The 24783-nt window shown below is 37.9% G+C and overlaps 1 long non-coding RNA gene across 1 annotated transcript; it reads left to right on the top strand.

Annotated features, from left to right (window-relative positions):
• Positions 1 to 2847: 2847 nt before the first annotated feature.
• LOC147378460 (uncharacterized) lies at positions 2848 to 23546 on the top strand. The gene is made up of 3 exons (XR_015152715.1): positions 2848 to 2951; positions 16627 to 16860; positions 21776 to 23546. It is a non-coding gene; the product is annotated as an uncharacterized LOC147378460 (long non-coding RNA).
• The last annotated feature ends 1237 nt before the right edge of the window (positions 23547 to 24783 follow it).

Below are 24783 nucleotides of genomic sequence, written 5' to 3'. Positions count from 1 at the left end.
ACTGAACTCAGCAGGTGGCTGTCACTTGGGGTGTCTCATGCGGTTGCATGTGATTCTGACAGTTGGTGCTCCTAGGACATCCCTGTCATCATGTGGCCTCTCCAGCAGGACAGTTTTAGGGAATCAAATTTGCAACATGGCGATTCAGGAGCCCAAAGGCACACAAAGAGCTTCCAGCCAGCTTTTTAGCTCCTCATTCTTAAATATGATCACATTGCCAAGGTTTATCAGGTATAGGAGGAAAGTAACACAAAAGATAAAGACTAAAACAAAACAGAAACAAAATGGGGGAGGGAGTTCAGAGGAAGTAGATGAATGACATATAGGCTTACCATTGTCCAGGTACTGTTCTAAATGAGTAGTACATATTAATCTCATTTGAACCTCCAAACAACTCTATGCAGTGAGTACTCTCATTACTGCTCTTTTTGCTGAGGAAACTGATAAACAGAGGTCAGGTAACTTGCCTAAGTTACTTGTCATAGTGAGTGGCAGTACTGGCATTTGAACTGGTTGCAGAGTCCAAGTTCATAACCATTACAATCACATACCAGAAACCATTCATGGAAGAGCAGGAAAAGTCTCTATATGTAGTATCTTCAGAGACAAAAGTAGGTTTCACACTTATGAAACAAGAACAGAGTGCTATTTTACAAAGAACATTTAGGAGAAAAAGAGATTTTTAAAATTAAAAAGAAGGCAATGATACAAATAAAAACAGAGAGATTATAACACAAATTTTGAAGGAAACTTTCAGAAATTTAAATAAAAAGCTGAGATGGAAAATAAGATATTAATAGAAGTGACAGGAAAAGGAAAGGCTTAGGGGCTTCCCTGGTGGCTCAGATGATAAAGAATCTACCAATGCAGAGATCCAGGTTCAATCTCTGGGTCAAGAAGATCCCCTGGAGAAGGGAATGGCAACCCAGTCCAGTATTCTTGCATGGGATATCCCATGGACAGAGAAGCCTGGCAGGCTACAGTCCATGGGGTTGAAAATAATTGGACATAACTTAGCAACTAAATAGCAACAATCAAGGATCTAGCATAATGAGTGAAATAAAGATCTATATCAAGGCTCACCATCAAAAAGCCAGAGATAAAGACCTTAAATGTTTTCCAGAGAGAAAAATCAGCTCTTAAAAGGATTTAGAATCCACTGAACTTCTCAACAGCAACATGGGCCATGTTCCAGTTGGAGCATTGTCTTCAACTCTGAGGGAAAATGATTTCCAATCTTGAATGCTGTGTGGTGCCAAACCACAACCAGACCAGAGTACCCAGTAAAGGGATTTTCTGACATGTAATCCTTCAACATGTTTCTCTCTCAAGTCCCCGTTCTCAACAGACCACTTTGCTTCTTCCAAATGACGGAGGAAATAAAAAAAGAGGAAGGCATGAAATTCAAACACTGAGGGGTAGATTGCAGATGAGAATGGATGCTCATGGTCATCCATTTCCAGGGTGGAGGAAATTTCCAGGACTGTTGCAATGTAGCAGGCCTGGAGCACAGAAGGACAGAGAGCCCCATGGAGACTTTTACCATGAAAAAGGCAGCACTGATACGTCACCTAATGGGTCTGATTTTACTAGAAGTTTAACAGCAGTGTTAGAAAATTTGAGGATGTGTGAATAATAGATACACAGGAGGCTAAGGACACAAAATAGTACAGGACTTTGTTAAAGTCCAGGAAACACAAAAATTACTACAAGAAAAGAGAAGAAAGTTGCAAAACATGGTGTGGCCCAGCTGTGAGTGGTATGTATTACGCAATGAATTAACTCGAAAGTGTGCTATAAATACAGTGGGAAGTTTGAAAAAGAGACCTATATTTGTGGGGTATGCCCAGGCCCCTTGATCATCATTTTAAATGCAGGCAAATCAAATCAATCAATAATGATATCTCAAGTTGAAAAGTCAATACCGTGAACAATAGGTAATAAAAATTGGGAGATATGTATTATTGTGGACAGAAGATGTTGCCTGCCGTCAAGACTTCCACCACTGTAGTTGCCCCCTGCCCTCTGACAGGAACTCAGGATGGAGAAAAACATGATACTGGCTCTAAATAGTTAAGATCCATGTGTGCATGCTAAGTTGCTTTACTTGTGTCTGACTCTCTGTGACCCCATTGACTGTAGCCTGTCAGGCTCCTCTGTCCATGGGATTCTCCAGGCAAGAATTCTGGAGTGGTTGCCATGCCTTCCTCCGGGGATCTTCCTGACCCAGGGATCGAACCCGTGTCTCATTGGAAGGCAGGTTCTTTACCATGAGCACTACCTGGGAAATTTAGTTAAGACGCATATCAAGGAATAATCTCAGTGAACCCAGTGTCTCTTGCATCTTCCTACATCTCTCTACCAGCATCTGTAAATGCAAATAGAAACCAGGAACTTTTGCCTCATTTGGCAAGCTTAGACATTTACTTGAAAACATTCTGTTGCAAGAAGCCTGAATTCTCTTTATGGAACAGATTTTCTTTCCACTGGGGCATGAAGGGTCCCTTTTAAATTTCTCTGGTTATCTGGAGTAGTAATAGAGCTGAACTATCATTAATCATTAATTTTGAAAGGAGTTCATCTGATAAGTGAGCACCATTTAGGAGTGCCTTGAGGAAATAAGGACTTCCCTGGTGACTCTGACTGTAAAAAATCCGCCTGCAACACAGAAGACATGTGTTCAATCCCTGGGTTGGGAAGATTCCCTGGAGAAGGGAATGGCTACCCACTCTAGTATTTTTGCCTGGTGAATGCTATGGACAGGGGAGCCTGGCGGGCTAGTCCATGGGGTCACAAAGGGTCGGACACGACCGAATGACTATCACTTTCACTTCTGTCAAAAACTAAAGCGTTCAGTGGGTGTAAAGACTGAGAAAAATATGATCCCCACCTGAACGGAACAAGCTGGACTGGGAGAGAAGAGGTCTACAGGGGCAAAGTGGTGTCAACTGGTGAGTTTGGACATCTGAAAAAGGATGGGAAGGTCGAAAATTAGTTTCCAAAAGGATCCGTTTTTCTAGTTCATGGGTTTGCTTAAAGCTTGTTTAGGAAGCTAGTAACCTCTGTAGTTTTAGCCATCTAATAAACACATCTGATTTAAATACTAGAAGAAGTTTGAAAAGTATCTTAATTTGCTTTGGAATATTTTCAAAATAAATTCTATTTCTAGATGTATTTTCTCCTGGAGAACATTTGTTAATTAGATTTAACTCAGTACCTTCTGGTCCATACTGAAGATGTGTGAGGGAAAAAGAAGACAATGCATTTTTCAAGTAAAATAGGAAAAGGCAGACTTGGCCTTGTTTTTATGGCTCACTGAAAAATTGGGAATATTATAATCTGAAAATAGATGTAGGCAAGATCTGCTATCTTATCCAATCTCCAGAGCAAAATAGTAAAATTCCTGCTCATTAAAGCTAAACATTTTGGGTTTCTCTCCTTTGAGTAACTTGGCTTGCAAGAGTGTTCTCTCAGCAACTTCTCTGAATTTGGTGACTGACTTCATGTAACTCATATCTTTTTCGTGATTTTAAAAGAAAAGCTCCAAACTATACTCATTTTTCTATCTTCTCACAGATGACTTTTCTTTAAGAAGTGCATCTCTTATTGTCTTCATCTCTTAGAGCTCTTTCCCTCCTCACCACCTGTCACCCAAAGGCTCTTTCCAGATAACTTTCCTGTGAAGTAGAAACTACTCTTTAAGGATATTAAAATCATACTTTGGGTTTTAACATGTTTGAAGGGAAAGCTGAAAATACGTTTCAAACATTTTAAATATTCATAGTCAGTGATCTTCTAAAAGAGATATCAGACAAATACACGTGGATATTTCCATTATTTAAAATTGAATTGAAATTACTTAAATATTAATAAATAGTGAATTGGTGAAATAAGTACAATAGTACTATGCAGTGTTATAAATAGTGATGTGGAGATAGTCTATCTATCTAATTATCTATCTTTATATATTTTAAATAGCTCAGAGTATATTGCTACCTGAAAGAGTATGGTATGACCTCATCTTTGTCTTTAAAAAATGTGTATGTATTTAACGTCTATCCACATAAATGTCTGAAAGAAGGTACATGAAAATACTGGCTTCTTTGGGTGCTTACGAATATGCGTGAATTTCTTTTTTCTTTTTTACATTTTAATGAATTGTCTGTTTTGTTTTACAGTAAATAGGCATTACTCTTTAATCACAGAAAGAACAAATCATTTTCATTTAAAAATGCATACTATGGGAAATTATGATTTAAGTTCTTTAAAAATCCTTTCAGTAAGAGGTTATTCCATTCTTAATATATTCAAATTAACTATTGAGGAAAATAGATAAACAACTTTCAAATCATAAAACTATAAACAATAGTCCTGGAAGTAGGACTAAGAAACTGTATCTTTGAGCAAGATAATACTCTTAAATATTTTAATGTGAATATATTTAGGGGCAATATCGGGAGTATAATTAAAAAGTGTTAGTTGCTTAGTCATGTTGACTCTGTGACCCCATGGACTATAGCCTGCCAGGTTCCTCTGTCCATGGAATTCTTCAGAGAATACTAGAGTGGGTTGCCATTTCCAACCATGAATCTTGACTGGGGACAGCTATACCCTTTGGGCAGAAGTAACTGCTTTCATCAACTGAGTGAAAATCATTGGTAAAATCTTTTATTATATGTGCATAATGGGAGTCAGAATCTCAACGCACCATTAATGAATTGGGAAATAAAGTATGATGTCTTGTCAGAAACCCTAGAAATGCAATTGTGAGTTATTAGAGTTTCCAGAGTAAAACAGAAGCCTGTACAAATGTTTTGAGGATACCACACAAATAGTACCTGCTTAATTGGCACAAGGCAGAATAACTTAATTAGGGTAATTGACCACAAGGAAACTGGAACCACTAGAATAAAAAAGAAAGGTTCCATTGACCTGTGAGCCTCAAACCCATTGAAAGGAAAATGAAGTACATCTCAGAATTTTCAGAGGCCCCAGTGTCAGTTTCTAGTTTTAGCCAAATTCCTATTCCTGGTAGTTAATACATATTATCTTTGTAATTTTTTTTTACTTTTATACAGGGGTTCATCATTATTGCTCTTATTACTAATAAGGACAAGGAGCTTGGTTTAGGTCCAATTTAAGGTCTGTGGAAATTAGTTTGGTTTCCTTCCAGACCAAGCCAATGAAAATAACTGGTTCCATTCATTTATTAGTCCAGATAAACAAAGCCAGTTTTATTCTGGGCATAATGCTTATCTGTGTGAGTGACCTGCACTGAAGCCCAGGGGAGGACAGAAACCATGAAAAGCAGAAACTGAAAAGTTGGCCTCTTTCCCCAGGAGCCAACTGTGCTCCAGAGCAAGGAGAAACTGTACTCAAATGAGCTGGAGAGCAACAGGCTCTTTTGACCTTTGAATATAGGAAAATAAAAGCAATTTTACTGTGTAATCTGGAAGAACAGTTTTTCCTAGTTTGTACTCAGTTTAACAAAATATAAAAAAGCAAATGGATTGCTCTTTGGGGCACTGCTCTCTCTTTGTCTCCCAAAGTGTATAGAATATGTTTCCTTTGAAAACAAAAGTAAATTATCTTTATTTTGAGATATTTAAGATAATCCTATATATATACTTGAGCTATTTGGAAATGCTCTTATAATAAAACCAAGTATATAAATATAGATATTCATATCAAGATTGTATGTTACTTACTCTCCAGAAAGCTGCTATAGAATTTACCAAAAATGGCTTTTTTCCATTTCTTCAATTAAATAACTTATAATGGCAAATACATTGGCACTGTAAAAATGCAGAATACAAAGTATTTGCAATAAAAGTATACCTGCTTCCCAGGTTCCCATCCAGAACTAATCATCCTTTGTACTTTTTCACTTATCTTTTCAGAAATTTTCCACGCACATACAGCATTTGTATGTAATAAATTAATGTATAAAAAATATTTATGTTTCACAAGTGGGAACTTTCTTGCTTTTACCTACTTTTACTTTTTATTATTTCTTTTATATTGAAATTAAATATATGTCCTAGAGATCATCCAAATAAGCCTATATAGGCCTGCATTATTCTTTCTAATGAATGTAAAATATTTAATTATATGAATGTACCATAATCTATTTGATCAGGTATGTGTTGAAGGATAGAGAGTTGTTACTTGCTTCTTTCTTTTTCTACAAACAATGCTTCAATAAACATTCAGATACATATGTCTTTGCATGCACATATAAGAATGGGTAGATAAGTTCTAGAAGTAGAGTTGTTAGGTTGAAGTCTGCACCTCATTTTAAATTCTCCCTATTATAATAAATTTGATAAAATTTTGATTTTCACTTGAATCATTTCACAATAAAAATGTGAAAAACCAAAGAATTTACTATATAAAATGGAAACAGTGATGGGTGTTGATTTAAGGTCAACAAAACACTCAGTTTTGAATGTTTGTTGTTTAGTCACTCAGTCGTGTCCCACTCTTGCAATCCCATGGACTGTAGCCTGCCAGGCTCCTCTGTCCATGGGATTTCCCAGGCAAGAATATTGCAGTGGGTTGCCATTTCCTTCTCCAGGGGATCTTCCTGGGCCAGGGATGAAACCTGCATCTCCTGTATTGGCAGGCAGATTCGTTACCACTGAGCGACCCAAGAAGCCCTTTGAATGTTCAATGACCCTGAAAATAGTCATGTAGATGCTACTAACCCAGAGAGAAAGAATCTCTACAAGCTTACACTCCCTTAAAAAAAAAAAAAATCCAGCTTTTAGTTCTGAAAGAATTTGGCACTAAGTTGTGAAGAGGATATTTTCTAGAGCATTTACGGTCTCAAAGCAATTCAATTCAACACTGCAAGTACTTATTGCCTGTTTATTCATTATAAATCCCAGTGGACTGTAAAAAGAATTGTATGCTGTCCCTGCCCATCAGGAACATGAGAGTATGATCACTGCATAAGCAAGCTATTTAGTGAAAGAGACTTATTTTGGGGGAAAAGGGGATTACTGTAACATGGAAAAATCTTTATCATATCAGTTCTCACATAACAAAGTTATGTCATGTCAGCAGTGATATAAGGGAAGACATATTTCTTTAGCACATTATGGGTGTTAATTTCAAATATTATAAAGGAATAAAAAATGGAGGAAAGCAAGGAAAAAAGAACATGAAAAACAAAAACAATTTCCAGCATGCATCATCCAGAAAAACTTCTTTTCTTTGTATCTCCATCAGTCATGTGATGGCCCCAATTTCACACCTTATGACTCATCTACCATGAATTATTTGCTTTTCTCTGCAACACACACAGCACTCTCCTATTGCATTGCCTTTAAATGTCTCCCTTATGTTAGTCCACCCAGTAATAGTCTGTTTATCCTTGCATTGCTGACTCAAGGATCATTATTTTCTCTTTCACCCAGGAAAATATACCCCTTTCTTCCCCTACACTCCTATGCTTCTAGGGTAATATCTCCATCATAGTTTGTGTGTGTGTGTGTGTGTGTGTGTGTGTGTGTGTGTGTATTGGCCATGACATGTGGCTTGTGGGATCTTAATTTCCCAACTTCCCCAACCGGGGATCAAACCTAGGTCCAGTCATGAAAGCGCCAGGTCTTACCCACTGGACCACCAGGGAATTCCTTCTTTTTTTTTTTTTCTTTTCTTCTTGACCTTTTGTATTTCTGAGCTTTGTGTTCTTTCTTGCAATATTTTCACATACTGTCTTTGTCATGGTTACCTGTGAATATTACAACTAGGCTATCGTTTCTTTATTTTCTCCCAAAAATACAAGTTTATCTCTCTCACAATTTTTAAATACAGACTGCTCTGTATTTAATTTTACAAAGCTTACTGTGTGTCTGCCATCCAGTTAGGATGCTAATTTAATGGCTCATGTTGCATCATTAGGGTTTCCCTGATAGCTCAGTTGGTAAAGAATCTGCTTGCAATGCGGGAGAACTGGGTTCGATCCCTGGGTTGCATCATTAAACACTTGGTAATAATAGCAAATGATCATAGTGCTTACAATGTGTGGGCACTCTCTTAAGCACTTTATATAATTAACTTTAATTCTCACAGCAACTGTGGGAAGTAGACTTGGTAATACTGTGGAAACTGAGGCACTGACAGGTTTGATATTTGCCCAAGTTTAATGTTAAGTGTTGGAGAAGGCAATGGCACCCCACTCCAGTACTCTTGCCTGGACAGAGGAGCCTGGTAGGCTGCAGTCCATGGGGTTGCTAACAGTCGAACACAACTGAGCAACTTCACTTTCACTTTTCACTTTCATGCATTGGAGAAGGAAATGGCAACCCACTCCAGTGTTCTTGCCTGCAGAATCCCAGGGACGGGGGAGCCTGGTGGGCTGCCGTCTATGGGGTCGCACAGAGTCGGACATGACTGAAGTGACTTAGCAGCAGCAGCAGCAATGTTAAGTGTTGGCACCAGATACTCTGGGCCATTGTTTGAAAATGACTAGAGGTTTGAGCAGACATTTACATTAACAGTTAGAGCTAGGCATCACAATTCCTGTTTTGGAGATGAGGTTCAGAGAGGCAAAATAGCTTATTCAAAGTCACATAGCTTGTTGGCAAAAACAGGATCCAAATTATGTTTAATTTCAAAATCCGTGTATTTTCCACTGCCTGTTCTTCAACTCAACCTATCTCTTTCTGGGGCATGACTCAAGTTTCAGATTCAGCATTTCTCAGCAGTAGTTTTTGCCTGCCAGCATCCATCTTCCTTTTCTCTAGTAACATCATGTTATTCCTTCAAGGACCTACCCCATCTTACCCTCAATACATGGAGGACACAGGAATTACATTCCTGTTATGGTTACATGTCTTCTTCCCAGGAAGATTTGAAGTTTCTTGAAAGCAGGGATAGTTTCCTCTTTTTCCTCTTCCTCTTCCCTCTTCTTCTTTAACTCTTTCTCTTCTTTTTCTTGTAGGTACATCTCACATGCATAATCCTTAGTAGAGGCTGAAAATATTTTCTGAATCAATGTCTTGCACATGGGACTTGCTTACTCTGTATTTGTGAAATTGGATTGTTTGACAAGATTGCAAATAAAATGAGCCTCAGCAAAGTATAAGAATCTCAGCAGGCAGAGAAAGGTCAAATACATGCCCCAGGCATATTCTGTTTCCTTGTACCATTCAAAAACAGAGCATTTGAGCTACTGGAGGTTTCTGAGATGGTTTTCATGGGAAACTCCACATAGAATTCTTGAGCATAATCCAACCTGTTAGACATGAAGGAGCAATGAAGCTGACAAATTCCATATCTTAGAAAAAAAAAAAAAAAAGCAGCATTCTCCAGGTAGAGAAGTAAAGGGATCATACCTATATCTCATTGGCAAAAGGCAGATAATCCCTATGTGGCATTAATCTAAATTTGATTAAGACATTTAGAGTTTCTAAATTAAAAAAAGATTATTATGTCCACCTATCCTCTACCTTTCTAAAACTAGAATTCAAAACAAAATGAAACTGTACACTCTAAACTAAAAATAAACATAACAAAGTCTTGTAGAATTCTATTTTTTTTCTACTACTGATGATCACTTTTAGGCTTTCCAGAAAGGATCACTGTCTATCAAAAATTTTTTGGAGGAATCTGCTCTGTTGTGTCTCAAGCATGTTGCTGATTTTTCTTTGGAATAGTCTTGTGTTGCCTCTAAAGATGAAGGCAGCAGTAATCAAAGTGTTGATCCAGTCATGAAAAGAGAATGTCTCTGTTTTGTACAGTGACCCTAACTTGAGACTTAACTGGTCTAGATAGCCTCTCTCTTCCTTGTTCAACAGTTTGACATGCATTATTCCTGTACAAAAACCACAATTTATTTCCTATTACCCACAGCAGCATTGCCTGAACATTTTCTGAAGAAAATCATTTTAATAGATGTAATGCAAAAAGTGCTTTGAGGTCACACGTATATGGGGCTTTCATTTCATCCACTGGGGTTATCATGATATCATGTTACCTATTATCATATTAAGAAAGATCTTAAAGGGGAAAAAAAGGTGTACATAGTGACAATATGGGGTCTCCAAAAAGCTGACGCTGGATACCATAATTACCGTGGGACAAAAGAAAAGTGAAGGATGCTAGTACAAACGTGCAAGTCAGACAAGATGCAAGCAATTAAAATGAGTCTTCTCAGTACTACACTTGAATTCCTGCTTTTGACTAAAGACCCTAATACTTTAATCAGCTATTCTCCAGACTGCTAAATCTAGTATAGAAGGGCTATGTTTTTAATTGTACATAACCTAAATGTAGAGTACATCATGCAAAATGTTGGGCTGGATGAAACACAAGCTAGAATCAAGATTGCTGGGAGAAACATCAATAACCTCAGATATGCAGATGACACCACCCTTATGGCAGAAAGTGAAGAGGAATTAAAGAGCCTTAAAGAGCCTCTGGATGCAAGTGAAAGAGGAGAGTGAAAAAGCTGGCTTAAAACTCAACATTCGGAAAACTAAGATCATGGCATCTGGTCCCATCACTTCATGGCAAATAGATGGGAAGACAATGGAAACAGTGACAGACTTTATTTTCTTGGGCTCCAAAATCACTGCAGATGGTGACTGCAGCCATGAAATTAAAAGATGCTTGCTTCTTGGAAGAAAAGCTATGACAAACCTAGATAGCACATTAAAAAGCAGAGACATTACTTTGCCAACAAAGGTCTGTATACTCAAAGATATGGTTTTTCCAGTAGTCATGTATAGATGTGAGATTTGGACCATAAAGAAGGCTGAGTGCTGAAGAATTGATGCTTTTGAACTGCAGTTTTGGAGAAGACTCTTGAGAGTCCCTTGGACTGCAAGGAGATCAAACCAGTCAAATCTAAAGGCAATCAGTCCTGAGTACTCATTGGAAGAACTGATTCTGAAGCTGAAACTCCAAAACTTTGGCCACCTGATGCAAAGAACTGATTCATTAGAAAAGACCCAGATGCTGGGAAAGATTGAAGGCAGGAGGAGAAGGGGACTACAGAGGACAAGATGGATGGATGGCATCACTGACTTGACATGAGTTTGAGCAAGTTCTGGGAGATGGTGAAGGACAGGGAAGCCTGGCCTGCTGTAGTCCACGGTGTTGCAAAGGGTCGGACACAACTGAGCGACTGAACAACAACAAAACATAAAATTGTGGGAATTCAAGGAGGCGGGTAATGTGAAAGAGGAAGTGTCTGCTAAGAGAAAATGTGGCTTAGATCATCACTGTTTCCTTTTGGAGCCATCGATACTTCTCTTTTTGCTAATTTTCGTCTAAATTTCTGTTTTCTGTCTCTATTTACTGAAGGACAACAGTGAGAAGAGCTGGGTCTGGAAAGGAAGTAGCCCAAAGGATAGTTTCAATACTGGCAAATATTTTCACTTAATAATGATTAATATTTCCCTAAGTGCTGATATGTCACTGTGCTAAGACTTGTATCATCCCATTCAATCAAGTTCTTCCTAAAGTAGGTACTATTGTTTACCTAGGTTTACAAATGAGGAAATGGAGACTTAGAGAAGTTCAAACAAACAAACTTATCCAGTGTCCTATAGCTGTGTTTTAATTACTTATCCTGAAATGACTAAGGAATGAAAGGGTCATGCTCTAGGAATTAAAAGCCCCAGACTGTTGTCCCAACTTTTCTTAAACTTTCTGAGCCTCAGAGCTTCATCTACCTAAGTTATGGGGTTATTGTGTAGATCAGTAAGATAATGTTTACTTGAAGGACTTGTAAATACAGACAAACCATAATGCATTACTATATTATACATAAGAGAATGGATCTTGAGTTAGGAAGTTTCCACCTCAGGACTGAAGTTGGGAAAGACCAGACTGAAATGTTAGAAGAAGAAAGGTGGCTATGTGGTGAAGAATTCTGATATTTGGGAAGATGGGGCAGACTGAGGAAGATGAACCCAAGATGCCTTCTGGGAGAGGGAAAGAGGAAGTTCCCAGTGGAAGATGAGTATGTGATGACCAGTATGGGATTCTTAGAGCAAAAAAATTAATAAAAAAGCCGAGAGAGAGAGAGAGGATGTAAAGCCCAACCCAAAGCTACATACTGGAGAAGATGATGGCATCCCACTCCAGTACTCTTGCCTGGAAAACCCCATGGACGGAGGACCCTGGTGGTCTGCAGTCCATGGGGTCGCGAAGAGTCGGACACGACTGAGCGACTTCACTTTCACTTTTCACTTTCATGCATTGGAGAAGGAAATGGCAACCCACTCCAGTGTTCTTGCCTGGAGAATCCCAGGGACGGCAGAGCCTGGTGGGATGCCGTCTATGGAGTCGCACAGAGTCAGACATGACTGAAGCGACTTAGCAGCAGCAGCAAAGCTACATACATACAGAATGCCTGTGTGTGTGCTCAGCTACTCAGTCGTGTCTGACTCTTTGAGACCCCATGGACTGTAGCCTTCCTGGCTCGTCTGTCCATGGAATTTTCCAGGCAAGAATACACAAACAAAATAGTATAAGAGAAATAAAGACATGGAATCTTCTCTGGCTGCTGGATTGTCTACGTTTGCTTATTGTAGCTGCAGGAACAAAAGGTAACCTATTCTGAAGAAGAGAGAACTGCATCCTTGCTCTTCAGCATTTTTGTTTCGGGGATTCATGGGATATATACATTATTTCTATGGGCTTGTTTTTTTCCTATTTTTTCCCCTTAAGGGGGAATGTACAAAATTGAATTTGACATTTTTGCCAAACGTCTTAAGCCAGTGGTCCTCAAATTTAGTAATTGTTAGAATCCCTGGGATAGGTTTGCCAGATTTAGCAATTAAAAATATAGAACATGCAGTAAATTTTCAGTTAAATACTGAAGAATTTTGTTATATGTCCCAAATAGCTCATGGGACATGCCTATACCAAAAAAAATTTACTCATTGTTCATCCAAACTCCAAAGTTAGCTGAAAATTCTGTATTTTATCTAGCAGCCCTACCTGGAGCTTGTTAAAATTCAGACTCACCTGTTCCATATTCTAATTCTGGAAGTACATCTGAAGTAGGGCCAAGTGATCCTCCCGATGATTCCAATGCAGCTTATGCTTAGCTAACACCCTGAGACATACGGGGTAAGCTTGGAATATGCCAACATGGGAATGAGAGGTTTCAAGAGGCCCGGAGGACATCTTCGGAAGATGATGGAGGTATGTGTGCAGTGCTTAGGGGATACTGGAAGACCTGTTCCTTGAGTGCAGCAGGGAGAAATCTGAGTGCTAAGACCCCAGTGTGGTAACTTAGTCCCCACTGTTGTGTCATTTAGTCCTTTCAACAACCCCTGGAAGAAGAAAATCTATTATCTCAATCTCTTTACATGAGGAAACAAAAGATCAGGGTGAAGTAACTTGCCCAAGGTCACATAGGTAGTATTTCACGGGTCAGGTCTGATCTAACATCAATCGTTTCCATAGTCCACGTTCTGAATCAGCCCTATGCAATGCTAGGAAGTTTGGGCAATTTTGCCTGTGCAACTTTTTCCCACTCCCATTTACAGCCTTCTTCAAATTGCGGAGTTAACTAAAATATAGTCAGGTATGTGACATCTGCACTCTAGAAGTACTCAAAGATCTCCACATTCTAATGTATAATAGCCAAAAGGCCTGGCGGTTTGTGAAAAGCTTAAGGGTCTAAGCTGATGAAAAAATGGAAGAGCCATTAGATAAGATATTGTTTGAGGCAAGGTTTTTTTTTGTCTAGAATGCTCAGCACCAGCCAGAATCATCACATCAAAGGGGACTGTGTCAGGGGATGCTCTCCTCTGGTGCATCAACCAACCATTTTCTCACCAGGGGACCTAAGTTGAATAGTCTCTGAAGAGGACACTGGCAGAGGCCACTAGATATAGGGAACAGGTTGATGAAGAAATTGGATCTGATAAGACTAGAAAGGAGACAACCCAAAGAAATCGTGGCTTCAGTTTTCTAATATTTGTAGAACTGGTAGGAGGGAAGAGCAACGAGCAAGGACCATAGGTTAGATGTTAGCAGGAAAAGGATTTTGACTCCACATATGTGGCGGAGTGCACTATTATTCACAATTATTGCTGTTTCTCTGGGGCATGTCTTTTTCTGCCTTGTCCCTTCCTAGGGGAGGTTTTCACATGATTCATGTTGAAAACTTTAAGGTCCAGCATGGGACTCTCCACTCTCTTTTCCTCTGCCACGAGATCTGCAGTGTCCCTGAGAGGGACATTCGCCTGGATCCCAGATGGAAACTGATATGGGGCAGAGCAAAGCTGACCTGGGGTAGGCACCCAGTATAAGCAAGAAGGAAGCCTCTGTGGTTGAAAAAAAGTCACAGACATTTTCCAGCTTTTTATTTCTGTGGGATATCTCACTTTTGCTGACAGGCAAAATGAGAAAGCACTCTCTAGAAGTCAGAGTGGTCCAAGGAGGGAAAGGACAACCTGGAGAAATGAAGAGTTTCCTGGACTAGAAGTATTCAAATATAGCTACAGACAACTTAGAAGGATGTTTGAAAAGCAGGGCGGGGTTGGGGGAGGGAGGCGGGGGTGGAGGCTGGGAGAGGTGAATTGAAGTATTGGCTGAGTGGTTAGGACATTAAGCTCCTTTCCATATCTGAGAGTCTGTGCTGCATGAGTAATAAGGTAAAAGTAGCTGTGAAATGGGCAAGGCCTTTTGCACAGCCAGGCTTTAAATACACTTGAGGAGGAGGAGCACAGTGACACTAGGGCAGATTAATATCAGCTAGTGGTTACTGAAATTTAGAATATTAACTTGTGTTTTGTTTGAGAACAGGCTTCTGGAATGTAACTAAAAAGAGAGTTAAATATTTATGTGGTTTGAGATTAACCATAAAAGACCTTCAGGGGAGGCTTAGAATACAAGAATAGCTCCGGAAAGTGTAATTCAGTCACTGACTCGGGCCTCTCCCAGAACCCTGCTAACTGTTAGATGTACAATGCCAAGCCACACGCTTGGCCAGAGATCAGAGAAAGCAGCCACGAGTGGGATCCTGCCGTTTCATCGATCTGCAGCCCAGAGAAAGGCCAAGTTGGGGTTCACTCCCTTCTCTCTCCCCTTTCCTGTTTTGTCCCTTCATAATCCCAAGTTTTTCTCTTGGCTCTTCTTTCACCCTTCAATTCCCCTCACTCTTAATATTGTCTCTTAATACTCTGACCTGTCATTATTGGATCATCTCTCAATAATCTGATCTTGATTCTACCTATCATTTATTTACCTAAGTCACCAGTGAGAAAGCTAGAAACGAAAAGGTAAAACAAAGCAACATTGTAAAATCAGGAAAGTGTTCATTTATTCAATGAATTAAGCAACATGTGGTGGAGTGTGTACTATGTACAAGCATGGCTTTGAGGGGAAGAAAAGATAAATTCCAAACTTCAGATCCACTGCTTAAGACACAGGGGACCTTGAACAAGTTCCTGAAAGTCTCAGTGTTTCAGTTCCTAATCCTTAAAATGAGGTCAGTAATCTCCTGGCAGGGTAGTTGGAAAGATTAAGTAAAGTAAAATACTTTATACTGCAAATACATAAAAGATACCAGGTAAAAGGTTGATAAATTTCATAACATTTTAGTTCAGCTTGGATCTGTGTTTACAGTTTATTTATTTAATTTCAGGTTTAATACCTTAAAAGCTAGATCCATTTTCTGTTAGTATATTTCAGTGTCCACCATTTGGTTGATCACAGTATTGTATAGTAAGTACTTGAAGACATGGGACCAAAATCTACATATCTAGGTAATATTATGTTGGATTAACCAAATTTTTGGCCAACCCATATTTCATATATATGCTATGGACTGAATGTTTTTATCCTTCCCACAAAATTCACATGTGGAGTTCTAACCTCCACTGTGATGATATTTAGAAGTAGGGCCTTTGGAAGATAAATAGGTTTAGATGAGGTCATGAAATGGGGCCCTCATAGTGGGATCATTGTCCTTATAAGAAGAGGAAGAGAGACCAGAGCACTCTCTCACCATTACATGAAGACACAATAAGAAGGTAGCATTCTCAGTAGGATTCGACTCCAGCAACACCTTGATCATGAACTTCCTGCCTCCAGAACTGTGAGAAACAAATGGCTGCTATTTGAGTCACCCAGCCTATGTTTTGTTATAGCAAGCTGAGCTAAGACTACACACACACACATATGTACATAAGCCTTCAGCACCGGGAGATAGTGCAGCACAGAGGAGCCTGGCAGGCTGTAGTCCAAAAAGAGCTGGGCACAACTTAGTGATTGAAAAATAACAAAAACAACAAAGTTTTGTATAGTACCTCTCCTTTAGAACAACTGAGTGAGATTTGGAGATACTGCCTTAGTATATAGATTATAGTGTATATATCTATATCATATGAATGTCTATATCTAATAAAGGATTTAGTGTCAACTATTTTTGTTATGATGTAGGTCCCATACAGAAGGAAGGGAATAGACGCAATCCCAGTCTTTTAGAATTTTACATTTGTCCAAATGATCTAGGGCATTTGAACAGGTCCTTTTTGTTCCCTTCTTTACTGACAGGTTTATGATTTTCCTTGAAGTGTCAGTGTGTTCACCCTTGCAGTGTCTCACAGTGGTCTAAGTCAATCATGAGAATCTTGTTTCCTGCTTTCCCAGCCCCCCTTGAAACTTGTGGTGTTCTTGAGACATAAGAAGTCCCTAAGGGGGCTCCTTGAGAAGCTTTCACCTTTTTGACAAAAAGAGACAAGTAGTTGGGAGCCGCTTTCACCATCCTGTTCTGGCTTAAGTGCTGGCTGGCAGTGACCATTTTGATTTTGTGACCCTGATATGACAAGTGGAGGAAGAAAAGTCGACATGCCAAAGGTGGTGGAGCAGAAAAATTAAAAAAAAGTAAGTTATTGATTATACTGTTGAGTAAGCCAAAGACTTGTTACATCATAAAAATAAAAAAGCTATCTGTTAAGTCACTATTAGATATTTTTGATAAATTGCAACCAAAGATAATATTATTTTTAAATTTTATTTTATTTTTTTTGGAACTCATGCTATTTTTATTGCCTCTTCACTTTTCCATGTTTTTACCTCTTTCATCTTCTTTTTTTTTTAAATTTTATTTTATTTTTAAACTTTACAATATTGTATTAGTTTTGCCAAATATCAAAATGAATCTGCCACAGGTATACATGTGTTCCCCATCCATTTTTAAATTTTATTTATTGATTTTTTTTATTGTGCTGGGTCTCTGTTGCTGCCCACAGGCTTTCTCTGGTTGCGGTGAGCAGGGGCTGCTCTTGGTTGCAGTGCATGGGTTTTTCATTGCAGTGGCTTCTCCTGTTGTAGAGCACGGCTCTAGAGTGTACAAGCTTCCGTAGCTTAGTGCACAGGCTTAGTTGCTCTGTGGCATGTGGGATCTTGCCAGACCAGGGATCAAACTCTTGTCTCCTGCATTGGCAGGTGGATTCTTTACCCCTGAGCCACCCCTTTGAGTGAGGCCCCAAAGGTATTCTTGATAGATATCAGATAAAAGGATAATGTATAGTGGAATTTCTGCTGCTGTGAAATTTCAGGACAAATGAATAGTGGAATGAAATATTATTGGTATTTGATATTTGATATCATTGGTATAATGATATTTCAAATATCATTGGAAACAAAAAAAAGAGAAGGTTTCACTGAGGAGCTCTTTCTCCCATAAAGAATACAATTTATTTGAGCAAACAAAATCTTCAATATTTATACTATCTTAAAGTAGATATAGTAAGAAACATGAAAATATATATTTTGATCCTGAAAAAAGAATATATATATATATTCCAAATATATATATACATCTAGCATTCTTCATGCTTTGAAATATATGTGTATATATATATATTTGAAATATGTGTATTTCAAAGCATGAAGAATGCTAGATGTATATGACTATCTGATGATGAAAGAAAATTATTTGAGTGAAAATTTTTATAGTAAATAGTAATTATATAATGTTGGCAATTAACACAGTTTGCCAGCTGTCTCCACATGTTTAAGGAAGCTAAGCATCTATTTCTGCTTTATTGACTATGCCAACGCCTTTGACTGTGTGGATCGCAATAAACTGTGGAACATTCTGAAAGAGAAGGGAATACCAGACTACCTGACCTGCCTCTTGAGAAACCTATATGCAGGTCAGGAAGCCACAGTTAGAACTGGACATGGAACAACAGACTGGTTCCAAATAGGAAAAGGAGTACGTCAAGGCTGTATATTGTCACTCTGCTTATTTAACTTATATGCACAGTACATCATGAGAAACGCTGGACTGGAAGAAACACAAGCCGGAATCAAGATTGCCAGGAGAAATATCAATAACCTCAGATATGCAGATGACACCACCCTTATGGCAGAAAGTGAAGAGGAACTAAAAAGCCTCTTGATGAAAGTCAAAGAAGAGAGTGAAAAAGTTGGCTGAAAGCTCAACATTCAGAAAACGAAGATCATGGCACCTGGTCCCATCACTTCATGGGAAATAGATGGGGAAACGGTGGAAACAGTGTCAGACTTTATTTCTTTGGGCTCCAAAATCACTGCAGACGGTGATTGCAGCCATGAAATTAGAACACGCTTACTCCTTGGAAGGAAAGTTATGACCAACCTAGATAGCATATTCAAAAGCAGAGACATTACTTTGCAAACAAAGGTCCGTCTAGTCAAGGCTATGGTTTTTCCAGTAGTCATGTATGGATGTGAGAGTTGGACTGTGAAGAAAGCTGAGCGCCGAAGAATTGATGCTTTTGAACTGTGGTGTTGGAGAAGACTCTTGAGAGTCCCTTGGACTGCAAGGAGATCCAACCAGTCAGTCCATTCTGAAGGAGATCAGTCCTGGGTGTTCATTGGAAGGACTGATGGAGTACTGGAGCTGAAACTCCAGTACTTTGGCCACCTCATGCAAAGAGTTGACTCATTGACTCATTGGAAAAGACTCTGATGCTGGGAGGGATTAGGGGCAGGAGGAGAAGGGGACGACAGAGGATGAGATGGCTGGATGGCATCACCGACTCGATGGACATGAGTTTGGGTAAATTCCAGGAGTTGGTGATGGACAGGGAGGCCTGATGTGCTGCGATTCATGAGGTCACAAAGAGTCGGACACAACTGAGCGACTGAACTGAAGTGAACTGAAGCATCAATATATTCCTTTAAAATTTTTTGAAAGTTTGGCTGCAGTCTGATTTTCTTACTCTTAACTACTCCTTCCTCACCATGACCACCACATATCAGTCTGTGTCCTAATGCCTGTTTGATGGTCTTGGAGTGTTTGCCTTACTGCAATTTTCTCCTGAGATATTATTACCTCAGAATACATTCAGTAGTCTTTTATACTTTCTCAGTTTCAAAAACATCTGAGTTTTACATTTCTAAGCCTATAAAAACTTCTAATAGAAGTAGTTCTTACCATGAAATTTTTTTTCATAAAGGCGTTTGATCATAGTTGGACAGTCAGTTTTATATACTTTTCCTGTTGACCTCTTTTAAAACTGACTTTCCTATATTTGTAATATTTGGTCATTACAAAATTTCCAACTCGAAACCTTGTGATTTGCTGCTATGTTCAGAGGGATCAGAGTCAAATTTAGAAGTTCCAAAGACATCCCTTCAACATGTATATCTATTTAGTCACAGTAGCAGTTTGTATTGTATAACAAACCACACTATAAAAAATGGTCTTAGTCTTTCTAAAATTTATCTCACAGAGTTATGACATGGAATGATATCCTTTAAATGATCAAATAGCAATTTTAATACTGATAGAGATGAATTTTGAAAATCCTTTACTCGCAAAAAAATAAACACAAAAAACCCTTTATTAGACACCATTGTCAAGAATATACTCAATGAGGTTCAGATCTATTATACAAACACTTTTTAAAAATAAAAAAAGATAATTATATAATACTATGTAAAATAAATTTTAATAATTCTAAAATTATTTTTTAAAAAATTAACAGAGAAAATACAAACCAAAGCATTAAAATTAAGTTCTGCTCAAGTCTTTGTTCTTGTTTTGTACACAAGTCATCACTATTTCAGTTATAGTGAAAATTAGCCTCTTTCTCCCCCATTAGCCTGTCAAGGGCAGGAAATGAAAGTGAAAGTGTTAGTCACTCAGTCATGTCTGATTCCTTGTGACCCCATGGACTGTGGCCCATTCAGCCTCCTCTGTTCATGAATTCTTCAGGCAAGATTACTGGAGTGGGTTGCCATTCCCTTTCCAGTGGATCTTCCTGACCCAGGGATTGAATCCACATCTGCTTTGCAGACAGATTCTTTACCATCTGAGTCAACAGGGAAGCCCATCAAGGGCAAAGAATGGTCTGGTCTTACTCACTCTAGCGACTAGCAGAGTGCCTGGTACATACTGACAAATATTCATAATATTTGTTGAATGAATGATATCCTTCCTGCTTCAGACTTTCATGACCCTCCCTTGTCTAATAATTTAGCACAAATTCTTTCCCCCAACAGATAGGTCTTTATACATAACCTGTCTGAGCCCAACCACCTTTAACTAGAACAGAGCGTGCCTACAACATGCCTTAAGCTTTTAGCTGCAGGGCCTGCTTTGTCCAAAATCTTGACTTTGTATTTCACCGCATCTCAAAAGATTCATATCACTTGCTTTACAAAGATACTTCTTGTCCCTCTTAACCAATAGGGTTTCTTTCTTTTGTGCATCACTACAATATGTCTTTTATGGCATTTGTCATATTTTGCTTTTGATTATATGTATTTTCATTTACAATCTATCCCATCAACACTGTAAGATCCTTGAATAAGTTCTTTTATCACTCCCCACAGCACAGCATACAAAGTAGGCATTTCATTCAGACATAAGTGTGTAAACCTACTGTTTGGGCCATCAGAGTTCTTAGCTGTGAGAAGGAAGCTACTAATGCAAAACACATATTATTAGAGTATTCCAAATTACACAGTGATGAAGGATGAAAGCTTCTGTAACAGCTTACATGGGTTGAATCCTCATTCTGCTGCTCAATAGCTTTGTAGCCTACATAATCTTCTAAATATCAGTTTCCTCACCTGAAACATGGTAATACTACGACCTGCCTCACAGGGCTTTTGTTCAAATTAAATGAAATAAGTTGTGTAAAATGTTTCGTATACATAATACACACTTGTTACGATTCCCTCTTAGTATTATTATTATTTGAGCTTAGGACGTTTGATTTTTTTGATGGCTGATATACTTGCACTGCAGTATTAGAAGATTATAGGTTAGAAAGTATCTCTGCACTGAGTAGCCAGCCCTTCATCAACCAAATAATTTAGGGCCCGTATATATATTGCTTATAAATCTCAAAAAATTTCTGCAATTCTCCATTTAATTTTTGTGGAGACCTTTGATGGGCTTCCCTGGTGGCTCAGACAGTAAAGAATCTGATTGCAATACAGGAGTCCCAGGTTTGATCCCTGGATGGGGAAGATCCCCTGGAGAAGGAAATGGCTACCTGCTCCAGTATTCTTGCCTGGAGAATTCCGTGGATAGAGGAGCCTGGTGGGCTACAGTCTATGGGGTCACAAAGAGACCTTTGATATGCTTATTATCATGATATTTAATGTCCAATTATTCCTCATTAGGTTAATAGCAATGATTTATTATTAATAACTCTGTTTACTTATTTAGTATTTATAAACCACATTATAAAGGCTTTTTAGGAATACATTAGAGAGTAATGTATATTACTGAGTACATTGCCCCACTGGAATTATGTACTATCTAAACCACTGTACCTTCATTTCAAAATAGGGCTTCGCAGCTTTCTCGTCCTAGCACAGGAGACCATCGAGGGTGCGTGCATTAATCAACTGAGCAGAAGATCTGGGAGGACATCACTCAACGAATCTTCAAGATACTATTACCATGTGCTTGATTCTAATTTAAATAATTTGGAGTTCTTATAAGATTAGGAAGTTTTGAAAAGTAGAATGTCGACACAAAGAGAGTGAAAAGAAAATTTGGGGGAGGATTTTACAAAATGTTTCTTCTAAAGAACAACATGCTTTTATAGGCCTGAACTGATTTAAAAAAACTTATTAGATATAAATGAGAAGCATGTGCTTCTGGTGGTATTATACTCAAAGGATTTTAGTTAAGTAATGTCTAAACTTTCAGAGTATTTGAAATATACCCAGTTGGACAGTTAATGAACCCTCTTCAACTTAAAGTAGAGAACTGCTACAAGAGAAAAAAATGCACAAAAAAAGTTATAGAAGAGACAAATGGATATTGAAATCTTTTCCAGTGTTCCCATTCCAATGATTTTTAGGAGTTATAGTTAAAGAAGTACAGCTTTCCTTCCATCCCTGAAATTGGTTTCTTGCATAACACATTATTTTGAATGTCAGCAATAAGCCCTTGAACTTCTTTAGACCAAAGACCAAGATTGAGAATAGAGTGAATGCCTATTTCAGTTCTAGAAATGAAGGCATCGTAGTATAATAGAAGGCAAGTGAAAGATAAATACATTTGTTTTTCCATCTGCTAAGACATAACTAAAACATTCTTCCCATTTTTTCCTTAATATTTTGTTTCCTGGCAACTAATAACAAAAATTCCCAATCAACCACATCTTTCACAATTCTTGGTTCTTTAAAAAAAAAGCAGCACTAATACTGTTAGTTAGATTTCTAATATATAAAATTATTTTCAAAAAAGTACTATATATTAAAAAGTTATATATATTATATACACAGGCATACATACATAAAATTATATGTGTATGTATAGTTCAGTAAAGGAGCTATAGGGATGTATTATACAACCATTCTGAAGAACAATGGGGCACTATCTGGTAAATTTTCTGTAACCCAGCTATTTTACTCCTGGATGTTTATTAAAGAGAAGCTCTTTCACATGTACCAGAAGAAAACTAAAAGAATACTTTTAGCAGCACTGTTTGTGATCTCTTTCTCTCTCATATGTGCACTTGGAGATTTTTCCGATGTTTATCAAAAGCAGAATGGATTAACCTGATACAGTGTGAATCTTGTCTACACAGCAAAAAAATTAGCAAAATCTTACACCTATATTTCCATAATATATAAAGTTCAAAAATGTATACAAAATTAACCAGTATTTTGTTTAGGCATACAAACATATGAGGCAAAACCAAAGAAAAACTGGACAATAATTAGCACAAAATTCAAAGCTTTGATTAAGACCTGACAGAGTCCCAAGGGGACATGAAAGTAATATTCTTTCTCTTCACGTAGGTGGTGGGTAGAGAGTTGTTCATTGCATTGTGATTCTTTATATATTGCACATATATAATAAATGTTCTTTTGAAACTGCTCAATATGTGGTAAAAACATATAAACAATAAAACAATAAAAAGCAAAGGTCTACACAATTACTGCCATTATTATATTTGAACAAAATGTTTTAAAAGTAATATATTGTTCAGTCATTTATAATCATCTACTTTTGTGTGGTCTGGGACATTATTTCCTGATATAGCATAGCATGAGATTATGGCAGCGTTTAAGTACTATTAAAAATAAAAAGGTGGCAAAACTAATCAGTCTGGTTCATTTTATTTTGTGATGCTACAAAGGGTCAAATTCCATAAAACCAACTGACGGGCTGTCCCAGGACTTTTGCTTTAGACAATCTTTAAAAATGAAAGGTTATTTTGAAAACTCACTGAGATATTATAAAATACATTTTTTCATGAGGATTTTTATTTTCTTGTACCTTTTTACTGAATAGTTTTATATTACACATTTCTAGAATGATCCCTTAAACATGATCCATGCACTGCAATTCCATCTGTCTAGTGTGTTTATATGGGGTCCAAAAGTCAGGTTACAACATTCACAATTTAATTTTTTATATTGATGAATTTTATTGTATCTTCTCACTTTATGAGAAGAGATAGATTGAGCTAAGAATCATTGGTCCAAAAGTATAAGTATTTCACTTGCAACTGAAGTATATGTATCACTTAAAAGTAAGAGAGACTCTTATCTTTAATGTGAAAATAGAAACTGTCAATGAATGCTTAAAGACAAGCTAAAGATACTGAGTTATTCACCCTCGGATTCAAGGCAAAATGATTTTATAACTTCTCTCATATGATGTAGTTTATAGAACACAGGTATTTGGGTCTGACGGACCTGCTTTTAAATCCAGCTCTCTCAACTGTGCATCTTTGAGCTATTTCCCAAGATCTCCTCACCTGAAAGACAACAGGGATTTTATGGAGACTCAATTAGATGATGTAGGAACAATTCCTGGTACAAAACTATTACTGAGTAAATGTTATCCTTTCCCCACATTGCAGGTCAAAATAGGAGATAAAATGTTTTCAGTACAAGAACATCAAGTCATTGCAACGGATTATAAGCAAATTCCTTATCATCCAAAGCACTTACCAGTGTTTTTTTTGTGTGTGTGTGACATAAACCACAGACTTATGGATTCCTGCCCCATTATCTCCTCCCACTCGCTTCACACATGGTTTCCTATCCATCATTCTCTTTTATTTGGGGGAGTCGGGGTAAGAGAGAGAAATGCCATCTCAGGAAATGGAAAAACTTACTGCGAAGGGATGTACATCATCATCATCATGACCGCTGAATAAAGTTTATAAAAGACATGAGTTGTGAATAACATACTTTTTGACATAAATTGGCAATGACAGCATGCAGTTTTGTAAAATAAGAGACCAGAGAAAATCCCATGGAGGCTGAACATTCAATATAGATTTCTTTTGCATCATTTTATGCTTATTACTATGAAGGCTTTGTAGTGGA

Source organism: Bos grunniens, chromosome 2 (assembly GCF_055505025.1).
Source record: "Bos grunniens cultivar Pamir isolate PY7600 chromosome 2, Bosgru_T2T1.0, whole genome shotgun sequence".
Classification (NCBI taxonomy): Eukaryota; Metazoa; Chordata; class Mammalia; order Artiodactyla; family Bovidae; genus Bos; species Bos grunniens.
This window is presented reverse-complemented; position numbering and strand designations above follow the sequence as displayed.